This window comes from Triticum dicoccoides, chromosome 3B (assembly GCF_002162155.2).
Source record: "Triticum dicoccoides isolate Atlit2015 ecotype Zavitan chromosome 3B, WEW_v2.0, whole genome shotgun sequence".
Lineage (NCBI taxonomy): Eukaryota > Viridiplantae > Streptophyta > Magnoliopsida > Poales > Poaceae > Triticum > Triticum dicoccoides.
In genome coordinates this window covers 699,325,798-699,339,201 of record NC_041385.1, presented here as the reverse complement: position 1 = coordinate 699,339,201, position 13,404 = coordinate 699,325,798, and positions in this window count along the sequence as shown.

Sequence of the window (13,404 nt, the reverse complement as noted above, 5' to 3'; positions counted from 1 at the left end):
TGCTTGTATTGATGATTCGGCCCTTAATGGTTCAGACTTCCCGAAGGAGAAGAAGGAGGTGCAGAAAGAGGATGGGAGCAACAAGTCTGCCACGAAGAGTATGTTTTGTTGCGGATCTTCTATGGAATGTTGTTGCTAGTAACCAAGCTTGCCTTCTCCTTAGTTCCTCTATGGAAGTAGCATCAAATTGTGATTTTTTTGACGATCTACAAAGCTTAATTGAGACATAATTCTCTCAGTTACCACTTCTACAAATCATGATTGTTAGTTGAAGTCGATTAATACGATTCAGACACAATCAACCGCTTCTCATGAATATATGTGAAATCTTTTGACACTTTGTGGATCTCTTTAGTCTCTCTGGTCAATATTTTTTTAAGGTTATTTGTCTTTCACCTGGATGTTCATTCTTTCTGGTTGTTTAGAAATGACAAATAGATGTAGCTCAGTTTGAGCGTGAGTGATAGCAGTCTTGCAGCTTATGTTTAGGATGCAAATTTTACTTGGAAGAAATGTTGATGGTTGTTTCTCTGTTTTCAATGGAATCAATTTTTTCACCCCACGGCAGAAGTTGGAAGAGTACGGGTGTGTTTGGTTTGTAGCCAAGATTGCCCCACCAAAGCATTGGCTAGCCAAAATTTTGGTTGAGGTTTTGGTTGCCAATGATTTGGCCAACATTGGCAAGAGAAATGAATTAGAGTTGGCTAGAGTTCATTGGCATGCTAAATATTGGCAACCATTCAAACAAAGACCAATCTTAGGGTAATGACCAAAATTTTGGTAGGGTGCACTTTGGCCACAATCCAAACACACCCGTATTCTCGGGAGTTCCCAGCAATTGGTTTGATGTATGTTGGAACATGTATTCTAGCCCACTGTGGTTATCTAGCATGTTAGTCTGTTACATGATTCATTCTAGTATCTACATGCCATATCTTCTTTTTTGAATACTCTATGGTATATTCTTAAGCTCATTACGGTCTGTATGTTTGAAGAACAGATCACAGATCATTATATGGCAATGCAACTGGGCCATATATCATGAAGTTGATCATCATTACCTTGTGATACAGCCAGTTGTGCGTGTGTCCCATTATATCATGGAACGGGGTGCGCGTCCCGTTGGGAGTGGTCGGGGCCATACACATCCTTTAACCCTGTGAATGTCAAGAATGTTATCATACAACTGTACCTGAAGGATTAATGCAACAAGATGTAGTAGTTGGTAATACAATTCATCTAGGTCTCTTTCTGGGTGTGTCCTTACTTGTGTTCATATTACTTGCAACTAAGCATTGGAATATCCATATGCAGATTGGGAGGGCTTTTAGGTGAGGTCAGTACAATGCTCATTTGCCAAGGCTTCATGGCATGACTTCAGGTTTAGGTCAGGTATGCACAATAGGGACCATGTTAGCATATGCTCATGCCATAAGAGTAACCCTGTTACACTTCATACATTTTTCCTGTGAATTAGTACTTTGTTGTTTCATAAATTATAGAATGCTAACATGTTTTGTGATTATAATATGCAGAAAGACAACATGATCAATGAAAGCAATCGATGGATCACTTTATCACAAGTTGCAAATGAGCCTACATCTGTAGAGCAGTTCGTCGACGCTGAAGTCAGCATGCGAGCAGTGCGGTGATGCTGCAGGACAGTCTTCGCGGCGGCGGCAGCGAGGTGTAATCGCCTCACGAACATGAGATCAGTTTTGTATTGAAGAGCATGCGCCTGTGTTGGCGAAGGGTTCGTCAGCGCGGTCGTGGATGGGCGCCTCGGTGGCTGCACCTGTGTTGGCGAAGAGCTCATCGTCGGGTGACTCGACGGTTGCACTTGTGATGGAGAAGAGCTCGTCATCGCGGCCGTGGATGGGCGGCTCGGTGGCTGCACCTGTGCTGGCGAAGAGCTTGTCGTCGTGGCTGCCGGCGGGTGGCTCGGCGGTTGCACTTGTGCTGGTGAAGTCCTCGTCATCGGGTGCCTCGGCGTCTGCACCGGGTAGTGATGGCGCACCTGGATTGATTCCCCCTAATTTAGCAGATGTCTTTCTGTTAGTTGAGCAAATTCCATGTGAATTGGACGTGATGTTTCCTTGTGCGGGCGTGGGATCTGTACTACTCGTGCGGGCGTGGGAATGGCAGAGTTTTCGTCCGCCAGGAAAATAATGCTAAACGCACTCTGGACATGGGTTTGTGTAATCTCGACGGTTAGATCAAATTAAGCTATTTGATCGTCTGGCTGTAATGTCTCTTTGTTGTTCTGTGTACCTTAGGCTGGGTGCACGTAGCGATGAATATGTTTGCTTGTTTGTTAGTAGTAGAGATTAACAGAAATGCAGTCTAGAACATAGAAACTGAGAAAAGGAAATCAGTTGAACCCAGGTAAAGCCAACTGATAGTTCAAAGCACGGATAAGTTTAAGTCTAGGCACGGACCGAGTCACATGACAGATAAGTTCAAGTCTAGGCTAGGCACGGATAGAGTATTCCACAGGACTACTTAAACAAATAGATCCAAATAAAGTCTTGGGTTTTCAACCAGGTCGCCTGATCTCTCATTTTGGGGTTGGAATTGGATCGGTCACGCCCCCTGCCTGGACAGCATACTCCCCTGGCCAGCCGCAGCTCTGATGTGGTTCTTGCGAGTTATTTACCCGAAACCACCACACTTGAGGCTAGGGTAACAAGTCGGTATCAGATTTAAGCCATGTCACAAAAAGCCACCAGTTTTGAGATTAATCAGTAACGTGGAGCACTGACTGGCCGATTTAGCCGCGGAAACAGCAAAACCGACAGGTGGGACCCACCTGTTGGGTCAACGTGGCGCGGGCTGACGGACGACGTTAGATGAAGGGTGACGGCCGTTTCGCTACCCATGTATTAGGTGGCCCACGCGGGTTGCTGGTCGGACCAGACCGCACAGCCCGCTCTGTCTCGACCTCGACGACCGTCGGCGCCGCCACCGGCGTCTCACCGCCGCTCCGCCATGGTTTCTTGGAGCGAGGGGTCAAGCTCTTCTTTGGACGACGACTCAGTGACTAGCCAAGTACGTTCATTTGGGGATTCCAGCATTTAGGGTTAGGGTTAGGGTTCTTCAGTTGGGGATTTGTTACCGGTTCGCTAATTTGTTCAATTTGTTGGGTTTTTAGCTTCCTAGGAATATCCCATGATATGAATGGAGTGGAATTGCTCATGAGCTCTCCTCTCGCTGTCTGCATCGAGAGCCTTGCCTAAGGCTAGTTGCATTTGATTCTACGGACACTGGCCGACGTTTTCTTGCTTGTGCTGAGGAGAAGGTATGTTGCATAGTAATGTAATTAGTTAGTTTCTGCTCCATTCAGTTGCCACAAGGAAATTATGCTCTACTTAGTAGTGCAAAGAATTGTCACTGCCCACAGTTGGAGATAATTTGGTGGTTATGACAGTAGGAAATGTTACTCTGCCAGTAGGAAATTATGCGTAGGCTGTAGTGTAATTTGGTCTAAATAATTTAGTAGTGTACAAAATTGTAAATGCCAGTAGGAAATTATGCTCTATTGAATAATTTGGTGGAAATAATATAATTTTTGTTATAATTACTGACAACATATATTTAGTCTATATGCACTCTAAAATTGACAGTAAGTTCTTATTGACAACACATATTAATTTCACAGGCTTTCATAATTGTTTCTGTTTTTAACTGATGACCACAATTTCTTATTGAGAACATCTCTGTTGAAGTATGATTGACAATTTTTTTCAATTTTAGGCAGAACTAAAGTGCAGCTATCTGGAGTGGATAGACCCTGAGTGGTTAGTGGGTATGCAGTTTTGCCTAACTGAATTGTGGAGCATGTATGACAAAGAAAAGAAGGACATGCTGAGAGATAATGTTGAGCTTGCTGAGAAAAATTTCAAAGTAGTTGGAGAAAAGAGCGCGATGGAGGAAGAGCTGAGATTTTTCAAACTTGATTTTGCAAAAATTGTGGCTGACAAGGAGGAGGCTATTACTCAGCTGGGCAATGCTAGGTTGGCTCTTAGTGATCTGAAAGAGGAGATGGAGAAGAAGAAGTTGGCAGACAATGGTTGCACAAATCTACATCAGTTACTCAGGGCAAAGGCGGAGGAGAAGAGGGACAAGCTTGTGCTAGAGAGAGACCAACTAAAGGAAGAGAAGAAAAAGCTGGAGTACATCATTTCTGATTTGCTGAAATAGAAGCATGGCTACAAGGACAAGATCAAGAAGTTGAAGGAGATTTGTGATGAATTTTAATTATGTAATGTGGTACTCTACTGCTGTAGCTGTGCTATGTTGCACTTAATAATCAGACCTAACTAAAAGTGTAGTGTACTGTTGTAATGGTTTAAGTTGTACTGAACTATCCAGTTTATCTCCAAGTCTAGAATTTGAACGTATGGCATGAATTTGAACCAAATTTGCAGTATTGTCTTTTGTATTATATTTATATCAGGTGAAACTGGTGTTATAGTCAAATTATTGTGCATAGAATGTGATGATATACCAGGAACTTATGGCATGATTATACTAGGAACTTATGGCATGATTATTGTGCACAGAATGTGATGATCAGGCAAACAACATAGCAGTACACAGTAAATATATGACATGATTATTGTGCACAGAATTTGCTGGTCAAGCAAATTGTAGATAGCAATGCAAGCACAGAATTATAGATAGATATATGATGATCATGCAAGGCAACATAGCAGTACACAAGAATTATAGATAGCAGTTCCTCATACCATAAAACCAACATCCATACATAGGTTCAACATAGCAGTAGACAGCAATAGTTCTTAGTGCCATACATAGGTTCAACATAGCAGTAGATAAGTTCAGGCATAGATAAAGTGCTCTAGTGCCTGATGGAGAACACATGCACTTGGATACATAGTCAAACAAGAACTCTCAATAGTTCCCACTCGCATAGAAGTACCCCTCCATCCTTTTGCTCATTTATTTTGTCCTTTTTGGCCTATTTCCTGTTGGTTGTTGATGTCTACTACACAACCTTCTTCTTGTAGACGATGGTGGGCCTCCAAGTGCAGAGGTTTGTAGGACAGTAGCAAATTTCCCTCAAGTGGATGACCTAAGGTTTATCAATCCGTGGGAGGCGTAGGATGAAGATGGTCTCTCGCAAACAACCCTGCAACCAAATAACAAAGAGTCTCTTGTGTCCCCCAACACACCCAATACAATGGTAAAATGTATAGGTGAACTAGTTCGGCGAAGAGATGGTGATACAAGTGCAATATGGATAGTAGATACGAGTATTTGTAACCTGAAATTATAAAAACAGCAAGGTAGCTAATGATAAAAGTGAGCGTATACGGTATTGCAATGCTAGTAAACAAGGCCTAAGGTTCATACTTTCACTAGTGCAAGTTCTCTCAACAATAATAACATAATTGGATCACATAACTATCCCTCAACATGCAACAAAGAGTCGCTCCAAAGCCACTAATAGCGGAGAACAAACAAAGAGATTATGGTAGGGTACGAAACCACCTCAAAGTTATCCTTTTTGATCTATCTATTCAAGAGTCTGTAGTAAAATAACATGAAGCTATTCTTTCCATTCGATCTATCATAGAGTTCATACTAGAATAACACCTTAAGACACAAATCAACCAAAACCCTAATGTCACCTAGATACTCCATTGTCACCTCAAGTATCCGTGGGCATGATTATACGATATGTATCACACAATCTCAAATTTATCTATTCAACCAACACAAAGTACTTCAAAGAGTGCCCCAAAGTTTCTACCGGAGAGTCAAGACAAAAACGTGTGCCAACCCCTATGCATAGATTCATTGAACCCGCAAGTTGATCACCAAAACATACATGAAGTAGATCATGTGAATATCCCATTGTCACCACAGATAAGCACGGCAAGACATACATCAAGTGTTCTCAAATCCTTAAAGACTCAATCCGATAAGATAACTTCAAAGGTAAAACTCAATCCATTACAAGAAAGCAGAGGGGGAGAAACATCATAGGATCCAACTATAATAGCAAAGCTCGCGATACATCAAGATCGTGCCAAATCAAGAACACCGAGAGAGAGAGAGAGAGAGAGAGATCAAATACATAGCTACTAGTACATACCCTCAGCCCCGAGGGTGAACTACTCCCTCCTTGTCATGGAGTGCACCGGGATGATGAAGATGGCCACCGGTGAGGGATCCCCCCTCCGGCAGGGTGCCGGAACAGGGTCCTGATTGGTTTTTGGTGGCTACAGAGGCTTGTGGCAGCGGAACTCCCGATCTATTGTGCTCCTCGATGTTTTTAGGGTATATGGAGATATATATGCGAAATAAGTCGGCCAGGGGAGCCACAAGGAGCCCACGAGGGTGGAGGGTGCGCCCAGGAGGGGTGGGCGCGCCCCCCTACCTCATGGCCTCCTCGAAGCTTCCCTTACGTGCACTCCAAGTCCCCTGGATTGCTTCCATTCCAAAAATAACTTTCTCGAAGGTTTCATTCCATTTGGACTCCGTTTGATATTCCTTTTCTTCGAAACACTGAAATAGGCAAGAAAACAACAATATGGGTTGGGCCTCCGGTTAATAGGTTAGTCCCAAAAATAATATAAAAGTGTATAATAAAGCCCGTAAACATCCAAAACCTATAATATAATAGCATGAATGCTTCATAAATTATAGATACATTAGAGACATATTAGCATCCCCAAGCTTAATTCCTGCTTGTCCTCGAGTAGGTAAATATTATAAGAAAGAATTTATGAAGTGTGAATGCTAGCAGGTGCACAAGTTTGATCAATGATAATTTCAATCACCTTTTCTAGCATGATTATATGTCATAACAATAGTTCATCTCATAAAACTTCTCAAGATCAAGTAACAAGTTGTTCACATGTTAAAGCATAGACCATAAACTTTCTTGAAAACTTGCAAACTTCATTCTCAGTCATCAAACAATTACAATTCATCTTATTTTCAGGAAGGGTCTATGTCAGAGCTTTGATTTAGCAAACTCCACATACTCAACTATCATATAGTCTTCCATGATTGCTACCACTCAAAGCATATTCTTAGAACAAATAGCATCCATTGAACACAGAGAAAGATAGGGGCTTAGTGTTTCGCCTCCCAACTCACTTATCATATAGATAATTGTCAACAATAATAATTCATGATCAAATATATTTGCATGGCCATATATGCTTAAATCTTTCCCCAACACACGATGCTTGCCAACTAAAGAGTAGGTAGGAATGAGAAGGAATACTACTGACTCTTGCATAAAAGTAAAAGATAGGCCATTCGCAGAGGGAAGAGGGGATTTGCAGAGGTGCCAGAGCTTGATTTTGAAATAGAGAGAAATAATTTTGAGAGGTATGATCTCATTGTCAATATAACAACCAAGATTTCCCAATATATTCCATACTACATACATTATAGGTGGTTCCCAAACGGAATGGTAAAGTTTTTACTCCCCCTCCACCAACAATCATCAATCCATGGCTTGCGTGAAACAACGGGTGCCTCCAACTAACATCAATCCTGGGGGAGTTTTTGTTTGCAATTACTTTGATTTGATTTTGATCTTTTGATCATGGGACTGGGCATCCCAGTTACCAGCCATTTTTTTCTCGTGAATGATGAGTGGAGTCCACTCAACGTGAGAATAACCCACCTAGCATGGAAGATACTGACATCCCCTAGTCGCTACATGAGCGATTCAGGCATACAAAAAAGATTATTATTTGAAGGTTTAGAGTTTGGCACATGCAAATTTACTTGGAACGGCAGGTAAATACCGCATATAGGTAGATATGGTGGACACTCATGGAAGAAACTTGGTTCAAGGAATTTGGATGCACAAGCAGTATTCCCGCTTAGTACAGATATTTTGGCTAGCAAAGGTTTCTAAATAGCAAGCACCACATGTTGGAGGATCTATAACAATATAACTTCTATACAAATATACCCAAGCATAACTCATTATGTTGTCTTCCTTGTCTAATTTCAACTAATTTGCTCAGGTTTGAAAATAATTAATGGGGCTCACAATCATAGAAGATGTCTAAGATAGTATATTTATATGTGAAATATATCTTCCTTCAATATTCTTTCATGAATTGTTCAAGTGCATATATAATTTCAGAATTATGATATTCAAATCATTCAACCATTTACTCATAGGATATAAGTGAAGCACACGAGTAAATGACAAACTACTCCAAAAAATATAAGTGAAGATCAATGAGTAATTAAATAATTATATAGCTATGTGAATAGTCTCTAACATTTAAGAATTTCAGATCTTGGTATTTTATTCAAACAGCAAGCAAAAAAATAAAATGGCATTGCAAGGATAGCACAACTCATGTGAAGAAGCAAAATCTTAGGCTCAGCCGATACTAACCGATAATTGTTGAAGAAGAAAGGTGGGATGCCTACCGGGGCATCCCCAAGCTTAGATGCTTGAGACTTCTTGGAATTTTATCTTGAGGTGCCTTGGGCATCCCCAAGCTTGAGATTTTGTGTCTCCTTAATTCCTCTCATATCATGGTTTCCTAAATCTCAAAAGCTTCATCCACACCAAACTCAACAAGAACTCGTGAGATAAGTTAGTATAAAACAATGCAAAAACCTTATCATTTTATACTGTAACAAATTACTAAAATTATTATTCAACATTGCATACTAAATGTCTCTGCATATTTAATACTCCTATCCTCAAATAGAATCATTAAACAAGAAAGCATATGCAAACAATGCAAATATAACAGCAATCTGCCAAAACAGTATAGTCTGTAAAGAATGAAAGATTCATCATACTTCCCAAAAATTATAAGAAAAATACTATGCTGTAGAAGATTTATCAGATCTCAGTATGCAAAAAGATTCAACATTATATCACTCTCTGACTTTTCTAGGGAATTTTTGCAACAACGGTGAACTTTCTGTTTTGAAACAGCAACATGTATACTTGCAAAATAAGCATGGTAAAGGCTATCCTTGACATTTTTATTGGAAATAAAGATGCAAAACATTATTATAAATAACATAAAGCAAATACTAACAAAAAAATTGACGCTCTAAGCAAAACACATATCATGTGGTAAATAAAAATATAGCTCCGAGTAAAGTTACCGATGAACAAAGACGAAAGAGGGGATGCCTTCCGGGGCATCCCCAAGCTTAGGCTCTTGGTTGTCCTTGAATATTACCTTGGGGTGCCTTGGGCATACCCAAGCTTAGTCTCTTACCACTCCTTATTCCATAGTCCATCGAATCTTTACCCAAAACTTGAAAACTTCACAACACGAAACTCAAAACAAAACTCGTAAGCTCCGTTAGTATAAGAAAATAAATCACCACTTAGGTACTGTTGTGAACTCATTATAAATTCATATTGGTGTAATATCTACTGTATTACAACTTCTCTATGGTTCATACCCTCCGATACTACTCACAGATTCATCAAAATAAGCAAACAACACAATGAAAACAGAATCTGTCAAAAACAGAATAGTCTGTAGTAATCTGTATCAAACGTATACTTATGAAACTCCAAAAAATCTGAAATAAATTGCTGGACCTGAGTAATTTGTCTACTAATCATCTGAAAAAAGAATCAATCTAAAAGCACTCTTCTGTAAAACATGGAAGCTAATCTCGTGAGCGCTAAAGTTTCTGTTTTTTACAGAAAGATTACATAGACTTCACCCAAGTCTTCCCAAAGGTTCTACTTGGCACAAACACTAATTAAAACATAAAACCACATCTAAACAGAGGATAGATGAATTATTTATTACTAAACAGGATCAAAAAGTAAAGAACAAAAAAAAATTGGGTTCCCTCCCAACAAGCGCTATCGTTTAACGCCCCTAGCTAGGCATGATGATTTCAATGATGCTCACATAAAAGATAAGAATTGAAACATAAAGAGAGCATCATGAAGAATATGAATAGCACATTTAAGTCTAACCCACTTCCTATGCATAGGGATTTTGTGATCAAACAACTTATGGGAACAATAATCAACTAGCATAGGAAGGTAAAACAAGCATAGCTTCAAGATTTTCAACACATAGAGAGGAAACTTAATATTATTGCAATTCCTACAAGCATATGTTCCTCCATCATAATAATTTTCAGTATCATCATGGATGAATTCAACAATATAACCAGCACATAAAGCATTCTTTTCATGATCTACTTGCATAGAAATTTTACTACTCTCCACATAAGCAAATTTATTCTCAGCAATAGTAGTGGGAGCAAACTCAACAAAATAACTATCATGTGAAGCATAATCCAATTGAAAACTAAAATCATGAGGACAAGTTTCATGGTTATCATTATTCTTAATAGCATACAAGTCATCACAATAATCATCATAGATAGCAACTTTGTTTTCATATTCAATTGGAACCTCTTCCGAAATAGTGGATTCATCACTAAATAAAGTCATGACCTCTCCAAATCCACTTTCATCAATATATAATCATCATAAATAGGAGGCATGCTTTCATCATAATAAATATTCTCATCAAAGCTTGTGGGACAAAAGGTATCATATTCATCAAACATAGCATCCCCAAGCTTATGGCTTTGCATATCATTAGAATCATGGGTGTTCAAAGAATTCATACTAATAAAATTGCAATCATGCTCATCATTCAAAGATTTAGTGCCAAACATTTTACAGATTTCTTCTTCTAGCACTTGAGCACAATTTTCCTTTTCATCATTCTCACGAAAGATATTAAAAAGATGAAGCGTATGAGACAAACTCAATTCCATTTTTTTGGTAGTTTTCTTTTATAGATTAAACTAGTGATAAAACAAGAAACAAAAAGATTCGATTGCAAGATCTAAAGATATACCTTCAAGCACTCACCTCCCCGGCAACAGCGCCAGAAAAGAGCTTGATGTCTACTACACAACCTTCTTCTTGTAGACGTTATTGGGCCTCCAAGTGCAGAGGTTTGTAGGACAGTAGCAAATTTCCCTCAAGTGGATGACCTAAGGTTTATCAATCTATGGCAGGCGTAGGATGAAGATGGTCTCTCTAAAACAACCCTGCAACCAAATAACAAAGAGTCTCTTGTGTCCCCAACACACCCAATACAATGGTAAATTTATAGGTGCAGTAGTTCGGCGAAGAGATGGTGACACAAGTGCAGTATGGATAGTAGATATGAGTATTTGTAATCTGAAATTATAAAAACAGCAAGGTAACTAATGATAAAAGTGAGCGTAAACAGTTTTGCAATGCTAGTAAACAAGGCCTAAGGTTCATACTTTCACTAGTGCAAGTTCTCTCAACAATCATAACATAATTGGATCACATAACTATCCCTCAACATGCAACAAAGAGTCACTCCAAAGCCACTAATAGCGGAGAACAAACGAAGAGATTATGGTAGGGTACGAAACCACCTCAAAGTTATCCTTTTTGATCTATCTATTCAAGAGTCCGTAGTAAAGTAACATGAAGCTATTATTTTCGTTCGATCTATCATAGAGTTCATACTAGAATAACACCTTAAGGCACAAATCAACCAAAACCCTAATGTCACCTAGATACTCCATTGTCACCTCAAGTATCCGTGGGCATGATTATACAATATGTATCACACAATCTCAGATTCATCTATTCAACCAACACAAAGTACTTCAAAGAGTGCCCCAAAGTTTCTACCGGAGACTCAAGACGAAAACGTGTGCCAACCCCTATGCATAGATTCATTAAACCCTCAAGTTGATCACCAAAACATACATCAAGTAGATCATGTGAATATCCCACTGTCACCACAGATAAGCACGGCAAGACATACATCAAGTGTTATCAAATCCTTAAAGACTCAATCCGATAAGATAACTTCAAAGGGAAAACTCAATCCATTACAAGAGAGTAGAGGGGGAGAAACATCATAAGATCCAACTATAATAGCAAAGCTCGCGATACATCAGGATCGTGCCAAATCAAGAACACGAGAGAGAGGGAGAGAGAGAGGGAGAGAGAGAGAGAGAGAGAGAGAGAGAGAGATCAAATACATAGCTACTGGTACATACCCTCAGCCCCGAGGGTGATTTACTCCCTCCTCGTCATGGAGAGCGCCGGGATGATGAAGATGGCCACCGGTGAGGGGTCCCCCTCTGGCAGGGTGTCGAAACAGGGTCCCGATTGGTTTTTGGTGGCTACAGAGGCTTGCGGTGGCGGAACTCCCGATCTATTGTGCTCCTTGATGTTTTTAGGGTATATGGAGATATATAGGCGAAAGAAGTCGGTCAGGGGAGCCACAAGGGGCCCACAAGGGTGGAGGGCGCGTCCAGGGGGTGGGTGCGCCCTCCTGCCTCGTGGCCTCCTTGAAGCTTCCCTTGCGTGCACTCCAAGTCCCCTGGATTGCTTCCGTTCCAAAAATAACTTTCCCGAAGGTTTCGTTCCGTTTGGACTCCGTTTGATATTCCTTTTCTTCGAAACACTGAAATAGGCAAGAAAACAACAATATGCGCTAGGCCTCCGGTTAATAGGTTAGTCCCAAAAATAATATAAAAGTGTATAATAAAGCCCGTAAACATCCAAAACAGATAATATAATAGCATGAATGCTTCATAAATTATAGATACGTTGGAGATGTATCAGCTGTCTAGTTGAAGCTTCTGCAATAGTTCTTGGAGGATTGAAGCTTCTTGCGCCTATTTTTGCACCTCTTCTTGCAGCAGCAGTACCAACACCAGAAGGAGAAGAATTTGCAGCTCTAGCAGATGTACCAGCAGCTCTAGTAGAGTTACCCATTGAAGCAGCAGCAGATGAACCCCTTGAAGCAGATGTAGAGCTTGCACCCCTGGGAGTTGTTGTAGCAGATGTTGAGCTTCCACTTTGTTGCCATGCAGGGGTTGTGCTATTTTCCTGCAATTATTATTGTGGGATAAATTTCAGTGATACTTAATTAATGATGAGACAGAGAAGGAAGTCAAAAAGAACATACCATGTGCTTGTTCTTCCTGATTTGCAGATCAAGCATCAATGTCTTTCCACAACTTGTGTATTTGTGGCCCTGCAACTTGCAGTTACTACAAGTTATAGTAGCCATCCTTGATGTCCGCTTAGCTTGAGGAGGCTCAAACCTTCCTTTCTTCCTTTTCTCTTCTGCTGGTCCCTTCTTGTCTTCTTTGAACTGAGGTGGGTTAATGTCAGGAGTAGCAGTTTTCACCCAAGAATCAGGACCAGGAACTTGGTAAATTATAGGCTTGTATGACTCCATGTGCATAGCCTTTTTGAAGAACACATGTACATGGTCCTCTGGTAGCTGTTTAGACATGTATATGGCAGAACAACCATGGTTGCAAGGAATTCCACTGATGTCCCATTTCTTATAGCCACATGTTTTTAGGTTTGTGTCAACATAATAG